Source organism: Podarcis filfolensis, assembly GCF_964270895.1.
Source record: "Podarcis filfolensis genome assembly, chromosome: 9".
In the NCBI taxonomy this organism is placed as follows: Eukaryota; Metazoa; Chordata; class Lepidosauria; order Squamata; family Lacertidae; genus Podarcis; species Podarcis filfolensis.
In genome coordinates, this window is record NC_139610.1 from 24,812,738 (window position 1) to 24,838,274 (window position 25,537).

At 43.9% G+C, this 25,537-nt stretch overlaps 1 protein-coding gene across 4 annotated transcripts in view; it reads left to right on the forward strand.

Moving 5' to 3' along the window:
• Positions 1-25,537, forward strand: part of LNX1 (ligand of numb-protein X 1) — a 120,342-nt gene that overhangs the window by 10,576 nt on the left and 84,229 nt on the right. For 2 of the 4 annotated variants that reach the window (XM_083630318.1, XM_083630323.1), the window contains exon 2: positions 18,070-18,230. The gene's annotated coding sequence lies outside the window, so the exon portion shown is untranslated. Of the gene's footprint in view, positions 1-17,997; positions 18,231-25,537 lie in introns of those variants that run through there. The other 2 variants (XM_083630319.1, XM_083630322.1) reach the window with 2 other exon arrangements.

The window sequence follows — 25,537 nt, forward strand, 5'->3', positions numbered from 1 at the left end:
GCTTATTTCCAACCAAACATGCTTGGGTTGTGCTGTAAATGCATATGACTGGGCCACTTATCTTTGTGGTTATCAAATCCTTACGTTGACAATGTACTAAATTATCAGCTGCAAGGAGTCAGCAACATGGTGCTCTCATGAGCCTTCACTGGCACCTACTGAACCCCCTCCCTCTCCTACTCTCCCACTGAAATTGGGCTTGAAAGAAGCCCTCTACTCTGGCCAGTAGAATGGATTGAGTTGTGTGTGTGTGGTAACCACAACAGTTTCTCCAGTGTGCAACTGTGCCCATGTGCTCAAGAACGTCATCAACCCCCAATGTGCTTGAAGATCTTGTGGTTTTATTTCAAACTGGTCCTCAACTACCACAACTTAATTCCCATCCCTCTGTTGTTTTCCTAACTGACCAATTTAGGAACAAGTTCTTTGAGGGAAGGTTCCCATCTCTTTTACCTATGAAGCTCTGCAAAACGCCAGATCTACATATGATTTGCCGCCATCACATTGAACCGAAACAACAAAGGGTCTGTTAGCGCTTTAAAGACTAGCATGCATTGTGGTAAAAATCTTCATGGACTTGAGCCCCCAGCACGTGAATAATCTCAGGAAGGAGTTGTGTGATGCTGGGGTGGGGCTAGAGGTATAATTCTGCATCCCCTTTCAACGTGCTTTGCCCCCCTGCATGAGTAACTCATGAAAGAAGGTTATTATAAGTCAAAATTCGCATCTAGCTCTATTCAAACTGGTCACCTGGTGCTAAAGTTAGGCTAATAGCTTCCCTTGTCTGGGCTGAAAAACTGATTCTACAGAACTGATTTACAAAACCATAAAAAGCTGGAGAAAATGGTATTGTCTTAAGACAACATGAGTATATGTGTTCTACTTCTGGTCTGCAAGATAATAATCTCTCCATGAGTCACTATTTTTAAAAGGAAGTCTCCTGTTTGTCTTTTTACATCCCCCCTTAGGGATGTCCATTTTGTTTCTGCTGCAGAAGATAGATGGTTTTGGCCCTTCATTGGTCACCCCTAGGATTGAACAAATATGAAGAATCAATGGCCTCTTTCATTCATTTTTATCTCTTAAAGACCAAGGCAACCTCTTGCAACCTTTGCAATTGCAGTTGTCTTTTCCATTGCCTGTCTTCATAAACATGACAAATGATGCTTTGCTATGAGTAACCAGTCTTGTCCCAATAGATAAATCTGCTGCCAGAATGGTCTTTGCAGAAATGTTCCTGGAGGCAATGACTATTCTTTGAGGAAACTTTCAGTTTAGGGTCTTTGCAACTCAGATTTAAAATGCAACGTCAATGACAACCTTGGATGTATTTGAAGGAAGTGGGGACCATAATGCAAGCGGAGGAAATAGGATTTCCTTAAATGGTTATATCAACCATGCAAGTAAAGCCACAAAAGTTATTAGTTCACACATTTGAGATAGCCTACCTACCCTCAAACACCTGTGTTAGTTCTTTACTGTTTAAAGGAAAAAGTAACTACCATACAAAAACTTCTTTGCCTGGAGACAGTTCTCACTCACCAGGTCAGTGACCCATTTACAAGCCTGTAAATGTTCTTCAAACAAGCTTCACAATGGTTTTACCCAGTGCTATTTTTCTAGAAAAAGAGGTGCCAGAACTTACTTCATTCTCTTAGAATGGCAATGGAGCCCACCTGAGAGGTTCCAGAACTGAGTTCTGGTGAATTCCAGCTGGGAAAAAAGCCCTATTTTTTCCACACCTACTTCATTGGTATAAGTCAGAGTGAGTTCATTACCTAATGAAACAGCCAGCTTTGACGGATTAAATTGTAACATAAGAAGTGCCAGAGCTGTGTTGCAAGCGACTGTGATTTCTCTGGACATGCTTAACAAATACTCTCTTCTCCTGCATGGTGGCAGATATCAGAAAAGGAAAAGGAAGAAAAGGTTTGGTTTACCACCTGAAATAAATGTTTAGCCCTGGAACTATAAGTAGGTGCTGTGCCTGAGTTTCTGCCTTAATTTAAATGCTGATTAAAAATATGTACTTCCTATAAGGAGGCAATGACAGGAGGCAGTGGGAGTGTTGGTAAATATACTGCTGAAAACTAGAGGTTACAATAATTTTGAATACAGCATACAGTCAATATCAAACTTCATTCCCCTTCCCCCAGAGTTTTCTGTTTCTCAACCCTGCCCCCCCAAAAACCCCAACCACCCACACTTAGTATTCTGTGTCTGTTGAGCATGCTCAGTCTTCACTGGGCTGTAGGTTCCATCCCTTAAACTTTTAAATTTCTGCTTCTGTAAACTTTGGGGTTCTACCACGCATGCTGACACCGCCCTCTCATTCCTCAGCGGCCCCGTTTTGGCTACAATTCTGTCATTAATCACCAGCTAAGTTTACTATTAGCGGAAGTGATGGATGCCATTGGTAGTGTTTATAACTGTGCACTAACAACAATAATTTTCGACCCACCAGTTAGGGCACCTTTATAGCTGATCAATACAAAAATGATTAATCCAATTCTAATCAATTAAACCTTTAAGGGCTATATTTTGCGGTAGGAAAACAAAAACTTTTGCCAAGCGTGTCAAGACCTGAACAGACTCTTTTTTCATGCTTTATTCTAGCAGATAATGTAAGAAGTAATAGCAGATTCGAACAGGACAGAGCTCCTTGTTGATACAGTATTATCATCCATCTGCTTTGTGCCTCACATTTTTACTTGCAAGTTCTAGACTGCATTTCACTGGCACTATATCATGCACTAGCAAGAGGGAAAAAATAAGCACTTCATTTTTTTGCCATTATTGCTTGGCTGAAGTATTATTTCATTTTGGTTTAGGACTCATATGGCAAACAGAGAGGATCTCATTAGTCTCACTGCTTTACCGCTGATGTATTTTGTCTGAGCTCTGAGAAATTGAGACCCATTCTCAAGTAAAGCCATACATGGGATTTTCCCATGATAACTGCATCCAAATGTACATTCGAGGATCCTTGTGAATGCCAGCCACAAGGGTGCACTCCGAAATTTAAGCCATAGAAGGGACATATTATGTTTCGGTCTCACATGTGACATGTGATCAGGCAGAGCACTGGAATGATTCTGTCCTCCAGGACAATTGCGGCCTGTGGTTCTTGAAATGTAGGCTATCCTCTTTATTCCTACATATCCCAGTCCATAAAGCCCATTCCCAATTAGGGCATCCTGTTATACTATCCAATAATTGAATTATGTTGCCGAGATCAGAAAAGCCACTTCCAATCTCTTTCCTAAATTTTCAGTGGGAGGAATACTATAAATAAAGGATATTTTTCTGTAAACTCCCACCCCTACAGCTCCACCCTGGTTTTCTTCTGGTAGTTGATCTAAAATTGTTTATATATAACTTTGATCATGATCCTACCTCCACATCATGGCAGCTGTTCACACAGTTGTGGTGGGGACCATGGCTATAGTGTGGTGAGTGTATCTCCTTGAGGCAGCTCTTGCTAGCTATGGTTGGTTTCCTCAAGGGCGTAGTATTTGGGTTTTTTACTTATTTATTTTTTGATTTCTAAAAATACAGACGACACACTGAAGACTATCATGTTTTCTCTCGTTTGCGAATACAATGGAAGCTCAGTTTTGGTGCATCTCGGAAGCCAAATGTTTCGGAACCCAAACGCTGAAAACCTGGAAGTAATTGCTTCCGTTTTCGAACGCGCCTCGGAAGTCGAATGGCTTCCAAGGCACATTTCTCAATTTTCACCAGTAAAATTCCCGACAACCCTTTGCGCCTCGGTTGTCGAAAGTTCCGGAAGTCAAACGTTCTTCTGGAATGGTTTATGTTTGACAACTGAGGTTCCACTCTATAAGGAAAGCCCCTTTGGATTAGACCAAAGACCTATGCATTCCAGCGTCCTTTTTTCTCACAGTGACCAACTAGATGCCTATGGGAAGGGCACAAATGGAACGTGAAGGCAAGAGTCCTGTTGCTTACATTCTTCAGCAGTTGGGATTCAGAGGCCTACTGCATGCACCTATCATGGCGGATACCCATTGGTAGCCTTACCCACTATGAATTTTTCTAATTCCCCTTTAAAGCGATCCAAGTTGGTGGGCATCACTACAACTTGTGGTGGCCAATTTTATAATTTAACTATGTGCTGTGTGAAAAAGTCCTCTTTTTTTGTCTGTCTGGACTCTCCCACCGTTCAGCTTCATAGGGTGATGATCCCTGGTTCTAGCGTTATGAGAAAGGAAGAAAAAGTTCTCTCAATCTCCCCCCAAAAAACGTGCATAATTGGATAAACCTCTGAATCTTGTCCCTTCTTACTCACTTCAACCCTCCTCAAAACAAAAAATGCCCCAGTCCCCAGATCGTATTCCTTGCCATCTATCTCAGTTACATTGGAACCAGGGAGAAGGCTTTGCACACATATGTGAAAGAAACTTAAGAATGGAAATTGGCACACACTTCCACATACATTATGGTGAACCTGAAGCAATAAAAATTGCACGTTTTTACTTCCTTTCATTCTCAGTGCATATATTTATAGGTGCCCCCTGCCAGTAACGCTTAGATAAAGTAAAGGTAAAAGGGACCCCTGACCATTAGGTCCAGTTGTGGCCGACTCTGGGGTTGTGGCGCTCATCTCGTTTTATTGGCCAAGGGAGCCGGCATACAGCTTCCAGGTCATGTGGCCAGCATGACTAAGCCGCTTCTGGTGAACCAGAGCAGCGCACGGAAACGCCATTTACCGTATTTTTCCCTCTATTACACGCAGATTTTTTCTCCTAAAAAGTAAGGGGAAATGTCTGTGCGTGTTATAGAGCGAATGTGTGGTCCCTGGAGCTGACAAGCGCGAGTGAAGGCAAAAATCAGGCAAATATCAAATCGTCCGGAGAAGGGAGGAAAGAGGAAGCTGCTGCTTTCCTGCATTCTGCCTCAGGGTCTTACTGCCCACCGGCTTCTGTTTCCTTACTGTGTTTGCTCAAACGGAACAAAGAGCAGAGAAAACCCCTCCCCTCCAGGCAAGCAGAGTGGAAAACAGATTCCTCTCCGTGCGTCTGGGACTCGAAGGCAACATGCAGGTTGGGGGGGGAGAGAGAGAGAGCTGGCTGGCTTGTGGGGGGGGGGACTTTTGCCTTCCTTTCCTCCCTCCGGTAAAACCCCTCTCCTGCATTCTTAGCCAGCTGCTTCTCTGCACACCCCTCTCCTTGTCGCTTCTATGTTTTTCCTTCCCTCCCTACTTAAAACGTGGTTCCAATCACGGATCCACATGGATCCTCAGGATCTTTGCATTGAGTCACCCCAAATTCACCATCAGATCACATAGCAATGATCTGATGCAAAAACAGGGCTGCAATGCTGCAAAAACATGGTTACAAAGCACGGATCCACATGGATCCTCAGGATCTTTGCATTGGGTCACCCCAAATTCACCATCAGATCACATAGCATGTCCATGGCTACAGCCTGCACCAAAAAAATCATGCACCCACTGTTTCCTGGGGCTGCAATGGTGCAAAAACATGGTTACAAAGCACGGATCCACATGGATCCTCAGGATCTTTGCATTGGGTCACCCCAAATTCACCATCAGATCACATAGCATGTCCATGGCTACAGCCTGCACCAAAAAAATCATGCACCCACTGTTTCCTGGGGCTGCAATGGTGCAAAAACATGGTTACAAAGCACGGATCCACATGGATCCTCAGGATCTTTGCATTGGGTCACCCCAAATTCACCATCAGATCACATAGCATGTCCATGGCTACAGCCTGCACCAAAAAAATCATGCACCCACTGTTTCCTGGGGCTGCAATGGTGCAAAAACGTGCTTACAAAGCATGGATCCACATGGATCCTCAGGATCTTTGCATTGGGTCACCCCAAATTCACCATCAGATCACATAGCATGTCCATGGCTACAGCCTGCACCAAAAAAATCACACACCCACTGTTGCCTGGGGCTGCAATGGTGCAAAAACGTGGTTACAAAGCATGGATCCACATGGATCCTCAGGATCTTTGCATTGGGCTACCCCAAACTCACCGTCAAATCACATGTCTGTGGCCGCAGCATGAAGCACAAAAATGATACATCCACTGTTTCATTCAGAATTTTTTTTTCTTGTTTTCCTCCTCTAAAAACTATGTGCGTGTTATGGTCAGGTGCGTGTTATCGAGCGAAAAATACGGTACCTTCCCGCCAGAGCAGTACCTATTTATCTACTTGCATTTTGACGTCCTTTCGAACTGCTAGGTTGGCAGGAGCAGGGACCGAGCAACGGGAGCTCACCCCGTCGTGGGGATTCGAACCGCCAACCTTCTGATTGGCAAGTCCTAGGCTCTGTGGATTAACCCACAGCACCACCCGCGTCTTGGCAAATCCAAGGGCTGGCTCAAGAGAGTTTGAAGCCTAAGACAAAAACCCCAAAGAGCTCCATTTACTGTCTCTTGCACAGCTGCCATTCATTTCAATGGAGTTTGAGAAATATGGAGATAATACTAGCCTACTTTACAAGGTTTTGGGATGATTAATACTAAGATAATGTACACAGAGAGCTTTGAACATATGAAACACACCATATAAACGTTGAGTATTTCATGCTTTCAAGTCTCTCCAAGAAAGGATCCCGGGTGGAGTTTGCCTATCAGGCCTTTTAGTACTTTAGGAAATAATGTGAGGAGAGAGCAGAGTATCTTCTTATAATGTCAAAAGAATTCTGTCTTGATACTTTGGTGGCCTAAAGCAAGTATGTATGGCCTAGATTTACAGATGGATGCATGCATGCATTTATGTACTTTTGAGATTTATATCCCATCACATGGCTTCAAAGGAGCTATAAGATGAACACAAACAGTGGGAGTCCACAAAGTTCTGCTTTCTGGGCATCATATAATTGTACATTTGGAAAAGTACATGTTAATTCCCCCCAAATGTTTACATACATGCTTAGAAGTATGTTTTAAGCAGGAAACATTTTAACCATGTATTTATTATACATTACCCCCAAACCATTCTTGCAGTGCTTCGAGATGTTTTCCTTGGGTTACTTTCCCAATGTATTTTTTTGTTTTGTTTTGTTTACAGTTTGACATTCTCCTCCTCATTCTCGTCTCTTGTTTTTCTTAACTGTATCCTGTTGTAATATTCCCTTTGGAAGGCCTTTTCTAAGAGTATTTTTGTACAGATTTTGAAAGCTTCCTTCCTGGCTTTTGCATCCTCTCTTCAGATGTCTAAATTAGAGATAATGGTCCTTTGCTAAACTTCTCAGGAGATGAGGGGAAGGAGAGGACTTTATAGTCTCTTCTCCACACAGCTTGCTTAATTTGTAATGTGCATAAAACGCCGTGTGTTAGAAACAGTGCCTTACTGTTAGCTGTTAGCAAGGAAGAGACATCAACATTCAAGGCAAGCTTTTAAGAATATGCCAGCATTTTCTAATCCATTTTTCCAATCTTCCATGGAGCTTTGGGGAAATGATGGAGACAGTATTTAAATGACAGTTCAAGAGTCTCCTTCCTTTTAATCTAAAAGCTTATGGTATAAAATAGTGTGTTCTGTAAGAACTAAGAATCAAACTCCAAATAATTTAAATAGCTGCTGTTGAAACGAAAGGTGAGTTCCTTTAAATATGTACTAGATGAATCATTGTTATAATATGATGATGATGATGATGATGATGATGATGATGATGATAATTTATTATTTATACCCCGCCCATCTGGCTGGGTTTCCCCAGCCACTCTGGGCGGCTTCCAACAAAACACTAAAATACAATAACCTATTAAACATTAAAAGCTTTCCTAAACAGGGCTGCCTTCAGATGTCTTCTAAAAGTTTGGTAGTTATTTTTCTCTTTGACATCTGGTGGGAGGGCGTTCCACAGGGCGGGTGCCACTACCGAGAAGGCCCTCTGCCTGGTTCCCTGTAACTTGGCTTCTCGCAGCGAGGGAACCGCCAGAAGGCCCTCGGCGCTGGACCTCAGTGTCCGGGCAGAACGATGGAGGTGGAGACGCTCCTTCAGGTATACTCGACCGAGGCCGTTTAGGGCTTTAAAGCAGTGTTTTTTTCTGGAGGAAATTTTTCAAATGTTAAAAGTGTAGCACTCACTGTAATAACTTCATGGTGAGTACCGGCACCTGTTTTCTTAAAAACAACAACCAAAACACTGGTTATAAGCATTACTTGCTTTGAAGAAAGTGTGTGGCTAGTACTGTCAATCAGCAGCATTCATTTACCGCACTATTGCTCCTCCCCTCCCATTATTGTTGGCGCTGTCAATAATAGTCTCTTGTCAGAAGAATAAGGAGCAGCAGCAACAACAACAATAACATATCATTATGCAGCCACAAGCATTCTTGGATGACACCGATTATTTAGATCCATTCCAATCTGGGTTCAGGCTTGGCCCATGGGACTGAGTCAGCCTTGGTTGGCCTGATGAAGTTTAGCCTTCGCAGAGTTACAATTTCCAGCAAGCCTTAACAAACTACATTGCCCAGAATTCTTTGAGGAAAAGAACATGCTTCAAATGTGCTTTAATGGCACAGGGTGTTCACAGCCCTAGTCTCCTACCAACTTCATACAACATAACAGCGATATTAGCCTACTGCACTGATATTTAATTATTATTATTATTATTATTATTATTATTATTATTTATACCCTGCCCTCCCCAGCCAAGGCCGGGCTCAGGGCAGCTAACAAGCAATAATAAAAACAAGTTGAATGAATACAACTTAAAAACAAGATTAAAATACAACATTAAAATATTGAAATATTAAAATATTAAAATGCAGCCTCGTCACAGGAGGAGAAAGGGGGGGAAAGAAAGAGGGGGAGGGAATCAAATTGGCTCCAAGCCAAAGGCCAGGTGGAACAACTCCGTCTTACAGGCCTTGCAGAAAGAAATCAGATCCTGCAGGGCCCTGGTCTCATGAGGCAGAGCGTTCCACCAGGCCGGAGCCAGAGTTGAAAAGGCCCTGGCTCTGGTTGAAGCTAATCTAACTTCCTTAGGGCCTGGGACCACTAGGGTGTTGCTATTTATGGACCTTGAGGCTCTCCGTGGGGCATACCGGAAGAGGCGGTCCCGTAGGTATGAGGGTCCTAAGCCGTGAAGGGCTTTAAAGGTCAAAACCAGCACCTTAAATCTGACCCTGTACTCCACTGGGAGCCAGTGCAGCTGGAAAAGCACTGGGTGAATATGCTCCCATGGCTGAGATCCCGTGAGGAGTCTCTCTGCTGCATTCTGCACCCGCTGGAGTTTCTGGGACAGCTTCAAGGGCAGCCCCACGTAGAGTGAATTACAGTAGTCAAGCCTGGAGGTGACTGTCGCATGGATCACTGTGGCCAGGTCAGGGCAGGAAAGGTAAGGGACCAACTGCTTGATTTGGCCAAGATTGGTGTGCACCTCCCAGGAGCACAGGCAGTGCTGGTGGCAAACAGATGTAGCAGAAAAGAGAATGGTGCTGTGTGTACTTTTGAACTAGTTACTAATCTGTACACATAACAGGAAAAATAACTGGCTTGTCAGAGGCTACATTCTGGCGCTACATTAGTTTCCGTTTGCTCAGGAATGATTGCAATTTGCTATGTTCTATTCCTAGCAAATAATCTTTATTCCCCACCATCCAACCCCAACACATTGTTTTCCATTGGCTAGGATCCTTGGGTGTGTCCTGTGGGATTTTTTTTGTTTTTTGTTTACTTTCAATCATTTTTTCAACAGCAAACTCCCAGGCCATATTAGAAACTGCTTTTGAAAGTCCTGTGGGTTCCAAATGTGCTCCGCCATGTGATATGGGGTGTGTGTTGTGGTTTGAAAAATATAATCCCATAGTGCTCTTAGGCATGCATAACTAATTGCGCTGCTCTTTGGATGGCGGCCAGTGAATCGAAGCACAGTTGCATGCATGGTTGTATTCACCTCCGTTTAGTTAGATGGCTATTAATACTGTGAACTTTGGAAAGAGAAAACGTAATTGTCTCTAGACTGGTTATGTAACATGCTTGCTTTTCAATTCACCTAATGAATGTGCTAGGAGCAGAGATTAATCCTTGAACTTTTTTTTATATATACATGGCATGCTCTTCAAAGCTTTACATATTATCATCCAATGGCTAAAAGGAAATTGTAATGTTATACCTCACTAACATCTTGTGATGGGGAAAATGGGTGAAAATTTCACTTAATGCTTGAAATATTCCAGTGCATTGTAACATTCTGTTTCTCAAAAAATTATTAGCTATTTGCCCACCTTCTCTTTTACCAAGTTTGTTCATTTTATCATAGATACAATATCGCAGACTCGTCATAGACAATCAGATTTTAATGGGGCATTTTTCTATTGATTGGCATATGGGATGTTAGGGGAGCTGTAGTATCTCTGGTGCGTCTGATGATCAAGAAAGCTGCTACTGCAAGTGCTTTAAAGGGAAATGAGAGGCAAATGGGGTTTGTTAACCTGAGAAGGTAGCCCATCTAGGAGAGGGAAAACTCTGGTCCTAAATTTCCACTGCCCCCTGACTATACTCATTCTGATAAAGCTTTTGAGAGTAAACCCCAAGGAGAAATTTGTACCTGCTGCCTTGCAGAACATCTTCAGGAGTAAACCCTAAACAAATGCAGAGTGGAGTCCCTAAGACAGTTGGATGGTGTCTTGTACATCTCCTTCTAGCCACTCCTGTTGCCAAGCTGGTGCCAAATGTATTGTTCTGCTTTCCTTTGGACCACATCAGTGAGGCTGAGAGGGAGGTTGTGTCACCTGAACAGCCCAGGACCTCCACACACACTGCCCAGGCTTACGCTCTGGAAAGGTCACTTCAGTGCTGTTAACACAACAAAAAACAATGTGGGAGGCAGCCGTTACAAGTTACTGATGTCTGCAGCCGCAGCTGGTGCTCTAATTCTCCAGCGACTTCACCCCCGGAGACACACTCCATTGTTTCTCTACAAACCAATGCCAATTTTTTTTTATAGGTGATAAGAAATTATTGTGGCTGTGAGGAGGTAAATAACCTTTTCCTGATCTTCTAATAATACTGTTGTTTTCATGTAACCAAGAAACAATGAGGGTCCAATGGCAAAATTTAACACATTTATTTATTTATTTATTTAATAAAATTTATCCACAACTTAAAGTAAGAAACTTCAAAGTTGTTTTCCCCACATGTTCGAGAATGGACTCTCATATTTATTAATCCTTGGTTGTGTAAAATACACACACCCATAATTTACTGACATTGCATGACATTTCTAATAGGAATATTTATCTCTGACGTATAAGATTCCATGAAATATGGGTGCAGTAAATTTCCCTTTCTTTTCACTAGGAAAATGGGGTGTGGAGCATTACTGCCTCAGTCCGCTTCTTGTCCATACTATGTTATTTCTATCTGTGCTGCAGGAAAAGCATATTGGGAATCAGGACTGGTCTATGGTGCTGACTTGAGTACATGCCTAAGCACCCTTCTGATTTTGCCCAATACAGAATAATTGTCATGGACGACCAGGGTCTAGAATTCTCTGTCTTCTATTGGCAGTTGTGGTATTGTGTATAAATTCAATTCTTAATAAAGCAAGCTTAGGGAGTCTACAGTGTTGAAGAAGAAACTTTAGCAAGTGTTTGCAATTTCCTCCCCACCCCCCAAACTTATTATTTGGGCTGAAAACAAAGCAGAAGAAAAATCAGCCCAAAAGAAATAGCTTTATTTGGTGAAATGCGCCTTTGATCTCTGTGGGTTGCTGCTTTCTTCTTTTTCTTCAGCTGCTTCGTGGGGTTTCAAAACCTTACGTTCTCCAGCTGTGAATGTGTATTTTATCATACCAAGAACCTATAGTGCAATTCATGGGTTACTATAGCTAATCTCTGGAAACACTCTCGCTTTTAAGATTTAATAGGTTGTGTTTTTTCTTATCGGAGGGGAAACACAGTTCCAAGACTGATACCACTGTGTCTTAAAATCATATTCATAGTTATGACCTATTCCTCCTCTCCCTTCTGCACGCTAATTGGCTGAACAGCCTTGGACCCAAGTCTGGCTGGCTGCCATAATTCTGACAGGAAGCCTCCAGGCTACCTCACTGCAAGGCCAAGTTTAAATTTGCCTATATCTTGAGGGGGAAAGTACCATTGTTAGCTGATAATTCACTGCATTCTGAGTTGCAGAAATTTTGAAACAGGCTCTTTTTACTTCAGGAAATCGCTGGCAATGATCTGAAAACAGGGCCATTGATTGTTTGGCGCCTCTGCTGGGCAGCACAGTTGGTTATTCCAACTCTGTTTCACAGCATAAAATCACACCTTAGCCACAGTGTTAATGAGCTATATAATATGTTCATTTAGTTGGGTGTAAGTCTCACTGTCCATAGTAATGAACTGGGTGATTCAATGAGAGGCCTGTGGGCCGTAGGTCTGGCAGGGTCCTAGATTCCTCTTGCTTCCTTCCCAAAGCCAAGTTAGTGCTTTCCCAGCTTTGGGAAGGAAGTAGGAGGGCTCTAGGACCCTGTGTCCTGAACCCTTGGCCTACCAGGCAGCAAATCAGTATGTTAAGCCCCCAGTTGAGGATCAATCCACTTGTCAAAAGTCCAAACAGAAGCACAGTCCTGCAGAGATTCAGGAGCATCCAAACTGAGGCCCATCAACGTGGGCAGTTGAGCAGACACAGCACCTCAGCTCTGCTTCCTTTGTTCCTTGCATGCTGATTGCAGCACCTGGGCTGGATGAGGGATGTGGGCCTCACCTGTTCCAAGCCAACTCCAGCTGAGGAATCACACCCCTCCTCCCAGAGCTAGCAAGCCCCACCTGGTCAGCTAAGGAGCTGGGCTGTGGGCCGTTGCCTGCCTCAGCTTCCTGGAGCACCTCTCCTGCTGCTGCCTGCGCCTCAGAGCTCACCATGTTTGGGGAGACAGACTCTGGCTCTGGAGATGGGTCCTGCTGCTCTGGTTCCTGTGTACTGACCCCCATCCCTTCATCATCCTCCATCACCCTGTGAGTACCAACCTCTCCTTCCCCATCCCTAGCTTGCCCCGGCGTGTCTCAGTCCAGGCTACACCCCTCACCAGTTTTCTCTGCCTCATCCCCATTGTCCTGCCAGTTCACGACACCCTGCCAGAGCCTTGTGCCTCCTTCTCACAGCCCCTGTCTGGCCAGCTTTGGGAAGGCAGAGCGAGGGCTGGGGTGGCACCCCACCACCACCACACAACAAGGCAGTGTGCAGCCCACAGGTTCTGTGTTGAAGTACTCTTGTAGTCCACTTGGTATGAAAAGTTGGACAGCCCTAGTAAAGAATATAGGACTCTGCTGTAGGCTAGCCCATTGGTCCACCTAGTTCTCCAGAGTTTCAAACAGAGGTCTTTGCCAGCCCTACCTGGAGATGCTAGGGATTGAGTCTGGGATCTCCTGCATGCAAAGCACACATTCTCCCTCTCATTTAGCAGGATTTATAGCTCAGAAAAATTGCAGGCTCGAGCTGTAATTCTTTCAAGGACTGCAGTCTTTCTTTGAGAGGAGGTGATCCTCCAGGTCCTAAGGCCAATTCATACCATGTGGAGATTGAGTGTGGAGCAGTCTTCTTTTGCAAGAACGTTATTACACATTGCATGTAGAAGGTTGCTTCCTTGCTCCCCACATTAACTCAATCCCACTGTTAAAATCTGCCACCCAAAGAAGCTCTGGTTCAGGTGATGCATTTTAATATGGAGAGCTGAACAGGCAGATAAGAAGTCTATATTGTGGCCACTGCAGATCTGAAATCTGTCAACTCAGGGTAGAAGAAGGATCCTTTTTGTAGATTACAGGTGGGGAGCAGGAAGCAAATGAGTTGGGGAAAGAAGTAAATATCCAGTTTTGAAGCTCCCAGGTCCTTCATTGGGGAGCTTCTATTACAAGTTCAATATTTTGTTATTACTGTTTCCTCTTTTCTTCTACTGGCAGGTCTGAAATATTTTGGATATTTCTTATTTTCCTGCCCCTTTGCTTCCTGGTCCCTTTCCCCATTTTCCAGGGGGTTCCCCCTTCTTGCTGTACCTTTTTTTTTTTGTAGAAAAAGGATTGGAACTTGGTGCAGGTTGCATTTCTAACAGGAATGCTAGAGCCATGAAATCCTAGATTTGGTTTCTTGCTTGAAAACAGCATGTTTTCCTGTTCCTGGCCATACATACTCCTATTTTCATTTCCTCTTTTCTTCCAGTTTCCCCCCTCTCTCCATTCCACCCATCTGCTGCTTTCTAAAGGCTCTCCTTTCCTCTTTGCTACTTTTAATCTTCCTGTCCAAGGACCTTCTTCCTGTCATGCCCCACCCCTCTCTAACAATCGGTCAGTCTGAGCCACTTCATCACAATGACAAAAATACTTCAATTCATGAAATAATTTCTATTTCAACACTTTTGGATTACTTCTATTTTCAACCTTTTTTTGTGCTGCATCTACTAGCCTTCATTTTGCTGTCTGTGTTTTACTGAATGTACTGGAAGAATAAATGATGGTGCAAACCCAGTGTGGCGGGGTAACTTTGTACCACACTGCAGTTTTAAAGTATACTGATCTTTATCAGCAGTACATCTCATCAAATTCAGATGGAACATGCCATTATTTGTTATGAGAGCAAACCATTCTGTGGTAAGCCACACAAGGATGTGTTAAAGACCTGCAGAAACGCAGGCAGTAAACTCTTAAATCGTGGGGCATAATTTCAGCAACAGGGCCCTTGTCTGTTTTGAGACCAGCATACGATGTTGCTCTCCTTTCAATCAAACAGGCTGCCTCTCAGTTTGGAGATTAAAAAGCGCAACACCCAGATTTAGCATTTTTTCAATCATAAGCATCAAGCAGCCTTTAATGAATCCAATGTAGCAATGCAGTTTGTCTGTTTAATAACATAGCACCAGACACTTAGTTCTCAGTAATCAAACTGGGTGGCTGTAGAGGCAGACTGCTTGGGAGACAGTGGAAAGGAGGAAATACCACAGGCTCTCTGACTGCAGTTCAACACTCAAACATGTTTTTAGTTAACCCTAGTAGATGAATATAGGGATGTCCTAAGTAAAAGTGGATGGGACGCGGGTGGTGCTGTGGTCTAAACCACAGAGCCAGGGCTTGCCGATCAGAAGGTCGGCGGTTCAAATCCCCGCGACGGAGTGAGCTCCCGTTGCTCAGTCCCTGCTCCTGCCCACCTAGCAGTTCGAAAGCATGTCAAAGTGCAAGTAGATAAATAGGTACCGCTCCAACGGGAAGGTAAACAGCGTTTCCTTGCACTGCTCTGGTTCACCAGAAGCGGCTTAGTCATGCAGGCCACATGACCTGGAAGCTGTATGCCGGCTCCCTCGGCTAATAAAGTGAGATGAGTGCCGCAACTCCAGAGTCGTCCGTGACTGGACCTAATGGTCAGGGGTCCCTTTACCTTTAAGTAAAAGTGGGCCATTATGGGATCAAACCTTCTGTAAATCTGGGACTGTCACTGGAAAATAAGGACACTTGGAGGGTCTGGTATTGAAATAAGGATTTGTGTTTTTATTTAAAGAGACTAAAAGCACAAGCACGAAAGAGACAGCAGCTTTCGTTACAGCAGTACGCAGAGGCTTTTCAAATTATTACAAAATCCAGTCAATATGGGTGTGTCCAACTCTGGACTAGCAAAGCTGATAATGAAAAGAGCAATATCCTCTGCGCATACAGAGGTACAATTACTTTCTGCAGTGAGCCAGCCACTCCCAGGATTTGATGAGTCCCAAGTTCCACATTGTATGGAACTAGTTTGCGTTGCACATGGTACAATGACTCACCTACTTCTGTGTTCTGCATTGTTTGACCTTTTAGCCTCACTTTGTAGAAAACTTTTCTTCTTTCTTCTTACGTTCAGGGTATACACCTGCCCACTGAGGTGAGTATTTCGTGCATCTGGTAGAGTGGCCCTTGAAAGCTTAGGCCACGAGAATTTCCTCTCTAATGTGCCACCAGACACTTGATTGTTTTTAGTCCAACAGGCCAGGTCAGCCGTCCCTTCTGGAAATATTCAAAAGTGGCTGCTTTTGCTTTGGAAAGAAACTGCACTTCCCAACAATCAGTAAGGCAGTTGGAAAGGTTTTCTTGTTTGTGATTCACATAGTTGGTGGACCAGTATTTCCTCCCGCAGCAAGTTGCCTTTCAGAACATAAGAGGGATTTTTGTTTCAGTAAAGTGCCAATTGTGTGAAACCTGCTCAAAAGCTGCTCTGCTTCTTAGACACACAAAATTCTGGCATGTTCTCTGCTGGCACCTCTCTATAGCAGATTTGTTTTTCTTTGTGTTAACTCAGATTGCATGTTCATATCTATCTTTTCCATACAGCAGAAATGTTACGGCTGCTGGGCGGTGTTGTAAACAAAATCTGCCCTTTTTCCCTTATGGGGTATCCAAGAGCCCATATAGTCTCCTTACGTGGGTTCCCTATTAGTAGGAGAAAATAACAGAGGCCAACCAGAGAATATTGAGAAGCAAAGCAGCTAGTAAGCCTGATCTTTATTGATCTGTTGCAACAGCGTGCTCCCCTCACACGCAGGAAAGGAGGAGGACCCAGAACCAAGGTGTGCCTGCCCTTATATAGACATTTTAAATCCCCTGCCCTGGAGCTCAAGACCACCCCTCCATACATCATACATACATCACAGAAGGGGTGTAATCCAAGACCACCCCCCACAAACACCATACCTACATTCAGAAAAGGTGGTCTACAACAGAAATTTGAATGTTGTTGTTTTTCCTATCTGTCAGGTTATCTGATAATGCGTTATCTGATTGCCTTTCCTGGTAGTCTGTCACCCTTTGAAATGGTGATTACTAAATTCCTGTAACAATGAAGGTTTTTTCACCTCCTCTCTCCTTGCAGAGAAACATTTGGTCAGCTTGGGAGTCAAAATGGTTTCAGGACTGTCTTCCTGTGCTGCTTCAGACATGTGGTTTATATATTTATGTACGTTTGCTTGGTACATTTATGAACATTTAATATATATCTAAGACCTTAAAATTCTTATTACAACAACCATCTTTGGTTAAGGTGGTGGCTTGCTAATAGTCAGGGTGGGGTTGGCTGACATTCCCTTAGTGGCAGCCAATGTCTGAAGACGTTTTATTTAATGGCCGTTCTATGTGCCGGCTGGGATCTGAAATCAGTTTTCTGTTAGTGAGTGGGTGTAGTAGAAGTGAAGGCAGTTTGAATTTGGACACAGAGGCCCCTTTTGTATGTCATGGTAAACCATTGTTACTGCCTTACTGTGAGGTAGGCAATATGGTTCAGATGTTATTAGACAACAACTCCCATCAACCCCAATTTGGGGTGGGTTGTTTGTTTTTACTTAACTCTTCTTGTATGCAGGGGAATCAAAACATGGTTCATTTTTCTCAAGCAAACCACAATAATTAAGCCAAGAACAAATGAGAACAAAAGATTGTGGCTTGTTGGAAGTAAAATAAAACACAAACCCAAGTTTGGACATAAGAGCATGCCAGAAATGGTGGTTTGTTTCCCCTGCACAATACCAGGGAGGAGCAAAGTAGCAAAGATTGGTGCAACATTTAACTATGGTTTATTATGATGCTCAAACAAGGCCAGAGGCAATATTTAAACAAAATAAGTAGTGTGGTTGATTGTGAATGAATGACCCTGGATGAGCCTCAGGCTCACACTCCCCCACTTCCTTCTCCTCCTGTGTCAAAACTGGGAGCAATTTTGTAGCTTTCGCTTCTGTTTTTAACTGAGTTCAGTATTATGTCCAAACCTGTGGTTAGTCTTAATTATGATTTACTAAATCTGTAGCATATTTTCATAATAATTTGCTACCAAAGGATAAAAGGTGAGAGCAGAAGAGATGTGAGCATCCTAAAAGGAAGAAAATCTTACTGCACATGACATGACTGTTATCTGAACTTCGTATGCAGGCAGGCACATGTAGTTTACTTGTTTCTGGGTATATGACAGGTTGGGTGCGGCTCACTGTTGCTTTAAATCTCTCAGGTGCACACAGCAAAGTTTGTCTTTCCAGCCGTCTGTGATGTCATGCATTTCCTTGTGTGGGCCAGCCAATTAAAAAAGTTTTCTTCCTGCAGGTATCAGATTGGGAGCTTGAATGCCTTGTTGTCGAATGCCTTGTCGTCGGGCTAGACATCTGTTGAAGAAGGCTGCTTTCTTTTCTTTTCTTCTGTTCGGGATGTACCTTATCACCCTGCAAATGAATTGAAAATCTAGTTGCATACACTGGTAACGAAAGGTGAGTTGAGTTACGCTGTTTTGCTCTAAACTTTCATTCTCGCTTATGGGCTCCAGGCTATTATTAAAGAAGCAAATCCTAACCTGTCAGAGGAACTAATTGCAGGGAACAAATATTTGCATGCTTTTAAAAGAGCTGGATAATGTACTTGCTTTTATAGTTTTGAAGTGAAATTTCTGCTTCTGTCTTCCACTGTGGCTTTTATTGTAAGAAAGGCCTCCATGAGGTTGCTTGTAACATTGTGTTGGAAGGTTTAATTCACCGAAGCTGCAAACCTGTGCATGCTGACTGGAGAGTCCCATTGATTTACTGTCAGGTAAAAATGCAGAGTCATACTATAAGGAGATGGCAGTCTTCACATTGATTACTCTGTAGAACAACATACTTGAGAAGCGTTTTAAGGATTGCAGTTTAAATGCAGCTGGATTATAGTTTCTGTATGGATTAGTTTAAATCTCTCATTTCCCCCCCAAAATGCTAATTAAACAACATCCTTCTTAACATCAGTTGTAATTGCTTTGTTTTATATCCCTTGGCTGGCAAAACCCCAGGTTTATATGGTGAAATCTCACCAGAACCACACTGAAACCTCTCTCACAAAATCTCCTGTCGTTAAAGTCTTCCCGTATATAGTTTCTTGTTACTGCTAACATGTTTGGCTTTGTAAAAAAAGGACAAGGATGGACCTGTCCCTGCACAGAATTTGCCCCAGATTGCAAAGGAGTAGCCTGCATAAAGATCTGTAACGCTCTGTGTGTGTTTTCAGAAGTCAGTCCTGCTGCGATCAACAAGGTCTACATGTTTAGGTTAACAGCTGATGGAAACTATTTGCTGTTTGGTTTCGAACACAGGTTTGTGTGGTGTGCTGGATACAGCCAGCTGATGTTCTAGTGTGATCAAAGCAGCTTTTAACTCTGCACACCCTGTGACCCAGGAAGCTGAATGCAGCCATATATGGTGGCCTGACAGGGTCACAATTTATCTCCTGTTTTTGTTGGTTGCCTGGGACTGCAGAGACAAAAGGACTGGGCAGAGAAGAACTTGGAGATGCACCTGGAGGCACCAAAACATGCCAGTTGGTGGAGTCTGTGCAGTTTGGTAGAGCACAAGTTGTGCAGCAAAACAGATCTGAAAAGTTAGGATTTGTTATGGGATTGTGTAAGGCATTTGCAGATACTTTATGTACATGAGGTGTACATAACTCTGTCCTTTCCCAAAATTTGAAATGGGCAAATTTTTTCATGTTCCTATACTTGTAAGAAGCACTTTAAGAATTTGTTTTGTCAAATATAGTACATGCAAATACAGTGCATGCATTTGTTTTCTAAAGGCTCCAATTTAATGGGGGGTAGGGAGGAATCAGAATTAAGGATTAATGTTTATACAGTCGTATCTTGGAAGTGAGTGGCGCTGTGGGTTAAACCACAGAGCCTAGGACTTGCCGATCAGAAGGTTGGCGGTTCGAATCCCCGCAACGGGGTGAGCTCCCGTTGCTCGGTCCCTGCTCCTGCCAACCTAGCAGTTGGAAAGCACGTCAAACTGCAAGTAGATGGCGGGAAGGTAAACGGCATTTCCGTGCACTGCTCTGGTTCACCAGAAGCAGCTTAGTCATGCCGGCCATATGACCCGGAAGCTGTACACCGGCTCCCTCGGCCAATAAAGCGAGATGAGCGCCGCTCCCCAGAGTCGGCCACGACTGGACCTAATGGTCAGGGGTCCCTTTATCTTGGAAGCCGAACGGAAGCCGTTCCGGAAGTCAGTTTGGCAATCAAGGCACGGATTCCAATTGGCTGCAGGAGCTTCAGGCACATAATCGGAAACTGCGTCGGATATTCAGCTTCCAAAGAACGTTCACAAACTGGAACACTCACTTCTGGGTTTGCGGCATTCGGGAGCCAAAACGTTCGACTCACAAGGTGTTTGACTTCCGAGGTACGACTGTAGTAGGAAGCACAACTTTATGGGATTTTCCTGTTAATTCTTGTGGGGCTTCATAGACCCCCTTATTCCTGCACTCGTCCTTTCAACAGTGTGGTATTATGGTTGTTATGTCAGATTAGGACCTGGGAGACTAGAGTTCAAATCCCCACTTGACCAGGATACTCACTGGGGGACCTCGGGCCAGTCACTGCCTCTCAGCCTAACCAACCTCTCAGGGTTGTTGTGTGGATTACATGATGAGGGAGAGAATGATGTACACCACCTTGACATCCTTTGGAGAAAAAGGTGGGATTTAAATGCAATCAATCAATCAATCAATCAATCATTCAATCAGTATCCACTTAAATGGAAGTAGGCATAATAACGATAATAAGAAAGTAATGGCAATTGGCTAACCTCTTACACAGGCATAGACAAACTTGGCCCTCCCGATGTTTTGTGACTACCACTCCCATCATGCCTAGCTAACAGGACCAGTGGTCAGGGATGGTGGGAACTGTAGTCCCCAAGTTTGCCTATGCCTGCTCTTACCAGTTGCCTCGGCATCAAAGTAACTATTGAGTTATTCTATGAATTTTCATCATGTTGAACTATGTAATGGTATTAAAGGTAAAGGGACCCCTGACCATTAGGTCCAGTTGTGGCCGACTCTGGGGTTGCGGCGCTCATCTCGCTTTATTGGCCGAGGGAGCCGACGTACAGCTTCCGGGTCATGTGGCCAGCATGACTAAGCCGCTTCTGGCGAACCAGAGCAGCGCACGGAAACGTCGTTTACCTTCCCGCCGGAGGTACCTATTTATCTACTTGCACTTTGACGTGCTTTCGAACTGCTAGGTTGACAGGAGCTGGGACCGAGCAACGGGAGCTCACTCCGTCACAGGGATTTGAACCGCTGACCTTCTGATCGGCAAGTCCTAGGCTCTGTGGTTTAACCCACAGCGCCACTGCAGTCATCGTTGTTGTTGTTTAGTCGTTTAGTCATGTCCACTCTTCGTGACTCCATGGACCAGAGCACGCCAGGCACTTCTGTCTTCCACTGTCTCCCGCAGTTTGGTCAGACTCAGTTCATTTTGCTCTTAGGTTTGTTCTTCCAGTGTCTTTGGTACTTTCTGGAGGGTTTTTCTGGACTTCTGGGTCTGGGCGTTAACGGCTGCAGGCCTTTATTAGATATATAGCCCTGAGCTGAGAAAAGGAATGTTCCTGGCTCCGAATACTGCATGTCTATTCGAGAAGAAAATGGATATGCTATGTGAGAACTCAGCAAAAGGTTCCAGTGGCTCCCAATAGAATAGCATTTTTGGTGAGAAATGCATATAAAATACACAGACAGGATAAGAGATTTGATTCACTCTATTGGCTTGGAAAATGTATTGTTGTGCAGAATGTAACATCACCTAATAAATCAAGGATCTTTTTTTCCCATGTAAGAAAGAAAAGAGAAAAAAACTTTCCAAACTGACTAGCCTTCACACTGCTTGTGCATGTCCAGTTTGACACTTCAAATGTCCAGTTTGAAACGAAACTCCCCAAACACGTATTTTTAAAAGAAAACTCTGACATTCCCCCCACATCAAGAACATTAATTTCTAAAGTGCAACTTTTGTATGGAAGAGCACATATAACTTTGTTTTCAGTATTTTAAAGAAGAATAGCCCATTACTGGTCCATCTAGCCTTGATGTGTTTTATAGATATAGCCTTCTGAATAGCCAGAAGGCTATCTTGGGATATCTTGGGATATCTGTATACACTGCTTTTTTTCTGGAGGTGATGTAGGGGGAGGCATACCCCTAAACATTTTGTGAATCTATGTTTGGCCTCATTGAAGGGCAACGTTTCAATATGAGTAGGAAAATGAGAGTACCCCTAAACATTTTTTAAGAAAAAAAGCACTGTATACCTGAAGGAGTGTCTCCACCCCTATCGCTCAGCCCAGACACTGAGGTCCAGCGCCGAGGGCCTTCTGGCAGTTCCCTCACTGCAAGAAGTGAAGTTACAGGGAACCAGGCAGAGGGCCTTCTCAGTAGTGGCACCCACCCTGTGGAATGCCCTCCCATCAGATGTCAAGGAAATAAATAATTATACGACCTTCTGTAGACATCTGAAGGCAGCCCTGTATCGGGACTCCTTTGATGTGTGATGTTCATATCAGGACTCTTTTAATGTGTGGTGCTCTGTTGTGGTGGTGGTGTTGTTGTTGTTAATGTGTGATGTTCTGTTGTTGTGTTTTTATACATCCTGTTGGAAGCTACCCAGAGCTATTGGGGCAACCCAGTCAGATGGGCTGGGTACAAAAAGCGAAGTATTAATTAACTAATTAATTAATTAATTAATTATATAAACCAATCATCCATGCAACAAGCAGTGTCCACATTTTGAACTCATTAGACAGGTAAAATGAAATTAGACACATGTCCGGCCATTTATTCAAACCATGGGAGGAAAACAATTCATACATCCAGAGCCAGGGTCTGACTGATGAGAATTCTCAAGTCACCCTGAAGTCAACCCTCAAGGATAGGTGTTTGCTTGATCTCAGTGCTTAGAGAGGAGGAGCTGCTGTTGCCCTGTAGACTTTCATTTTCACACTAGGTTAATTTCTCCTGGCAATTGAGAAGAGAGGGAAATTAACTGAGCCAAGCTTTCCTCGAGTGACAGGTGATTGGAGGGCACCCTCAGAATTCCAAACAGGCAGAGTTTGACAACCTCTGACATGGTGAGCATAAAATGTAGCCAAATTTTAAGAGTTGGACTATATATAGGAGTAATTGGGTGGAAATTGCTCAGGAAAAAAGGTCTTAAAAAATTGCTCAGAACAGTCTTCATGACTCATGACTGTTCCACATGACAGACAAACACACACACACACACACACACACACACACACACACAGTGGGCATTGGCATGTGGGTTGTTTCCACTGTGTCAAGAGTCTTTCATCCCACTTCAAGATGTTAAATGACAGTGACTGGTTGTGGGTTGACACAAAGCTGTTTACATAAATGGAATTGGTCTACTTAGCTACTTGCTCTCCATGTGTACAAGGCATATTCATGTGTCAGTTTATAATGTGTCACCCACTTAGACCTCTAGTTTTCAAGCTCAGGTATGGAGTACTCTCAGGTAGCTCAGGCATTAGTCAGTGGCTATGTGAGGACAACCCTGTCATGGCAGCCACCCCTGCCGCAAACCCATTTGCAGACTTCCTTCACATAACTCCTCCCCACAACGTTCCACATGTTCCCACTCATCTTGCAGGCCAACCAGCGTGCATTGTTTTCTGAGACTGGTTGTGATATCATGTAAATGTATCTTTATCCATCCAAGCCCTTGCCTCTCCTTCCCCCGCCAGTCTTTCTGTTTATTATAATCAGACTTGGCTGAAGTATTGAAATTCTCTGTGCAGTGTGTGCACGTGTAAGCCTGTGCGAGACGGTGCTATCCATATCCGATGCCACCACCGCCATCTTGGATTCTCTGCCATGTGACCTAAGTATGAGGATATCTGAAGTGGTGAGAGCAGATACCATCTTTGGTTGGCACAGGAACACTTGATATGCCCTGTGCTTGTGCTTGTGCATATGAAATGTAGCTGTGGTGAAATGGTTGGCTTGACGAAAGCCAATAGGAAAGCAGAAATACCGAGCATAGTTTGGTGGAATAAAGACTGTATGATTCAATCTGTTTCTAGAGTAGCTAAGGGATGGCAGGAGGTGAGTTTTCCATGCAGAAGAAGAAGAAGAGGAGAAGAGTTCGGATTTGATATCCCGCTTTATCAGTACCCTAAGGAGTCTCTAAGAGGCTAACATTCTCCTTTCCCTTCCTCCCCCACAACAAACACTCTGTGAGGTGAGTGGGGCTGAGAGACTTCAGAGAAGCGTGACTGGCCCAAGGTCACCCAGCAGCTGCATGTGGAGGAGCAGAGGCGCGAACCCGGTTCCCCAGATTACGAGACTACTGCTCTTAACCACTACACCACACTGGCTTTGGATTCTTTCTCTATGCAGGGCTAGGAAAACCTAAACCTAAAAAGTTAGTGCACAAGAAAGAGAATAGGGAACTAGATGGGACAGTGGTCTGACTCAGTATCAGGCAGTTTCCTATGTTCCTGTGTTCCTAAACAGGCTTCAGTTCTAGCACAAGACTCATTCAGGAATATGTGATTATGGGCAAGTCATCCAAACACACTCCGTGTCATCTAACCAGTGAGATGAGTTCATGCGTGGAAGCATGAGGCTTCTTTTAATAATGTCCGAATACTTGGAAGCCCCGTAGATTAAAGGAACCGCGTGAGCACGCAGCATAATTAAAACATAATATGCTAAGTGCTGTAGAGTTAATGCACCTAGTTAACTATCACGTGTGCTGAAATTATGTAACTGAGCTATTTGAATACTATCTTAAAAGTGTTCTGCGGTATGTCTCAAAATTGCCTGCAGCTTCTTGGTTGATAACCCACTGGACTTGTTGGACAAGAGTTGGCCTTAAAGCTAAGTGGCAAGTGCAAGAAAATCTTTAGAAAGTGAACCGCAGTTGCAGTCCTTGGATGGAATCCAACACTCTGCGATTGGACTTTGGCTCACACAGTGATTCAGCTTTCGCACCACCCCTTGCAGCTACTTGCACCTTTCAAAAAAAATCTGCTCTGGAAGGTCCCCCAGTCCCCCAGAGCAGATTTTGAGGTGCAAAGAGGATTTTGAGACAGAGGAAGGTGGAGGAGCAGAAGTCTGTTCTGCTAGGGTACAGACAATGTTGGATACAACCCCTGGGACCTGTGAGTGGCCCTGGAACATCTTATAAGGAAAGGCGGTGCATGTACTTTAGAAATAAAATGAAGAAATGTGCATGCATCTGAAAAACACATGCACATGAGCAAGTGGGAGGGGCTGAAATGCAATGTGCATTTACATGGGAACAGGTCCTGTTAAACTTGCTGTTGGATAAACATGCATCAGGCTGTGGGTTCCAAAGGGTGTAAGATAAAATGCAGTGTTTTAAAGGAAGGAGGGTTTTAGGGTTATATGTGTGCTTGGGACTCAGGTGGCACTGTGGTCTAAACCACTGAACTTCTTGGGCTTGCCAATCAGAAAGTTTGAATCCACGCTATGGTGGTGAGCTCCCATTGCTCTGTCCCAGCTTCTGCCAACCTAGCAGTTTGAAAGCATACCAGTGCAAGTAGATAAATAGGTACCGCTGTGGTGGGAAGGTAAATGGTGTTTCCGTGTGCTCCAGCACTCAACACGGTCCTCTGTGCGCCAGAAGCAGTTTTGTCATGCTGGCCACATGACCTGGAAAGCTGTCTGTGGACAAACGCCAGCTCCCTCGGCCTGAAAGCAAGATGAGCGCCACAACCCCATAGTCGCCTTT